Source organism: Chiloscyllium plagiosum, chromosome 4, assembly GCF_004010195.1.
Source record: "Chiloscyllium plagiosum isolate BGI_BamShark_2017 chromosome 4, ASM401019v2, whole genome shotgun sequence".
NCBI lineage: Eukaryota > Metazoa > Chordata > Chondrichthyes > Orectolobiformes > Hemiscylliidae > Chiloscyllium > Chiloscyllium plagiosum.
In genome coordinates, this window is record NC_057713.1 from 183333 (window position 1) to 186723 (window position 3391).

A 3391-nucleotide genomic window follows, 5' to 3' on the forward strand; every position below is an offset into this window, starting at 1 on the left:
TTGTGAGTTAAATACACAACCGCTGAATTAATTATTTCCCACTCTTACTTATATTGCACCTATGTAGTTGAAGTGGATTATTAACAGCTCTGGGACGGATCTCTTGTGATTACAATGTCTCCTGCTCAGACAAACTCTGGGTCAGAGACAGAGAAAAGTTCACTCATTGCAGGATGCTGCCAATAACCTCATCCGTCCTAAATCCCACTGTGTCGAAATCTGACAATGTCCATTTTATATCAAGGGTAGTTCACGAGTTTTGAACTTTGTGTTCCTGATTTCCCGATTGGCCATTCTTACAAAATTCATGTCAGTTTCAAACTGCCACATTGCACCAATTGGAAATGTAAACTTAAGAGACTTTTAAAATTAGTTTTGATTGGAACATACCAATCGTAAACAGTGCAGAGCCTTTGTTTCTGGGGAACTGCCAATGATCATGCCCCAGCGCATTAGTTGACAGAATATATCTTCACTTTCATACCAAAGAGAAAGGTCAGATAAATTGTTGTTGAGCAGAGGGAAGAGGAGAGGGGAACGATGAACGTTCTGTACTTTTACTCCATGTGCAATGTTTTCACGGTAGACGTCCTCTGTAACGTAACCCAGTTGCTAACAGGAACAGTCAGCTCCTTGCTTACTACCTGAAGATTTAAAGTTTCCATGCAAAATAATACCTTTGAAGCATGTTCGATACACTTGGCCCTGTTAACATTCCTGAAGAAGGGCTCGTGCCCGAAACGTCGATTCTCCTGCTCCTTGGATGCTGCCTGACCTGCTGCGCTTTTCCAGCAACACATTTTCAGCTTTGATCTCCAGCATCTGCAGTCCTCACTTTCTCCTGTTAACGATTTGTTAACATTGATTCCCCATAATCCAAAACTGGTATTTGCGTCTTCCTGGTTTGTATTCCATAGTCTTGTTTCAGTTTTCTGGAGCATGTGGAATTAATTCTGGTATTCGAACACCTGATGTCGTTCTGTTTCACATACAGAACACTGATAAACATATTCAGAAATGTTATGATACATCTCTGGAGCAGTGAGGATTTGAACTCAGGCCTTTTGTCTCAGAGACAGAAATTCTATCACTGCAATAGAGGAGTCACTCATAAAACCCTTATGATGATGAGACATACTTCCTACAATCGTCGTCTGTTCAATCCATTAAAATTAGAACAATAATAAAAATTAGTCTGGTATAAGAGCAGAAACACACACAGATAGAGAGAGATGCTCACAAATACACACATAAAGACACATATACAGGCTGTCTCCTAAAGACATATTTATGCACACACACAAATGTGCATATAGATAAGCCATCACACATGCATACACGTACAGAGCCACGCATGCAAATTGTGCTTGAACACTCATTTAAGCTCTTACAAAAACTCACATACACCGAAAGAAAAGCACATGCACAAATGAACAGGGGTGCCCACACATAATCATGAAAAATACACAGACACACACGGTAACACCCAAATGGACACGAATACATATACATTCATACACTGCATTGCGTACAGTCTTACATGCATGAATACACAGATGCAACATCCCACATGTCGACTCACACAGGCACATAAGTGCACAAAGATAAACATTAATACCATTATTTTCCCATTTTCATAAACACAAACATATGATGACAGAGGCAGCTTAATTATTTACTTTTATCCACATGGATCACGACGTATACACAGTCACATACACTCAAATTGAGAATGTCACACGCAGACACACAATGCATCGATTAACAAATAGATTAGATTAGATTAGATTAGATTACAGTGTGGAAACAGGCCCTTCGGCCCAACAAGTCCACACCGACCCGCCGAAGCGAAACCCACCCCTACCCCTACATTTAGCCCCTTACCTAACACTACAGGCAATTTAGTATGGCCAATTCACCTGACCCTGCAGATCTTTGGACTGTGGGAGGAAACCGGAACACCCGGAGGAAACCCACGCAGACACGGGGAGAACGTGCAAACTCCACACAGTTAGTCGCCTGAGGCGGGAATTGAACCCGGGTCTCTGGCGCTGTGAGGCAGCAGTGCTAACCACTGTGCCACCGTGCCGCCCACTACATTTAGTGCCGCCCACTACAAATAGTGGAGCATTTATTAAACAAGGAAAATGGCACAAGTGTCAGCAAGCATCCATGCACAATAATATAAACCAGCTGATCAGGAGATGGTTTAAAATAGATTAGATTATTTACAGTGTGGAAACAGGCCCTTCGGCCCAACAAGTCCACACTAACCCGCTGAAGCGCACCCACCCAGACCCATTCCCCTACATTTACCCCTTCACCTAACACTACGGGCAATTTAGCATGGCCAATTCACCTAACCCTGCACATTTTTGTGGCTGCTGGAGGAAACCCATGCAGACACGGGGAGAACGTGCAAATTCCACACAGGCAGTCGCCTGAAGCGAGAATTGAACCCGGGTCTCTGGCACTGTGAGACAGCAGTGCTAATCACTCTGCCACCATGCCACCCACTGCCATCGTGCCGCCCATAGATTGCCACATAAGCAGACATTATAAACATAAACATCCATCGAAACATGATGTTACATGTTAACATTTATTAAGACAAGCATGAAAATAACCTAATGCAGGTAGGATCTGAAATAGACACATAAACACACATTTTAGATAGCACTAACGAGAAGTGAACACTCACAAAGATATTACAAGATAAACATAGGCATCAATGAAGTGGCATAATCGCATAATGATGCTTGCACATTGTGAAATGAACAAAATTTACGTACACAAACACGTAAGCACACCAGCAGCAAAGGAACGTGAATATGTTTATTCATGCACAGACTCCAAAATGGGCAAGTGTGAAGTCAGAGACACTCGTAACTATATACACAAACATTAAAGGAAAACCATACGCTCCAAGCAGTAGATCAAATAAATTAAAGGACACATGCACAAAAACTTATTCCTAAATATATAGATCCTACAAACAAAAACATGAAGTAATGTTTTCACTGTGGATCTAACTTCTATTCATGATTTGCCAAGCAATTGGTCACCAATAAATAAAGATGAGAATCATATTTGAACTTTTACCCAGTGATGGCCACAATTTTCAATTAAACTGTTGTCACAGCCTATATTTAAATTAAAGTGATATAATTAAAATAATCGTTCCTAATAAGCATTCCTCAAATAATAATATCCTTCAGTAATAGATTAAAAGAAGAAAAAATTGAAATGTTCTGACATGGACAATGAAGAAAGAACATGTGCAGTTAGTTAGCAAGTTCTTGCTGAGAGTCGATAATGCATTAATGTATACAGATAGAGATGGAAATGTGTTGCTGGAGAAGCGCAGCAGGTCAGGCAGCATCTAGGGAAC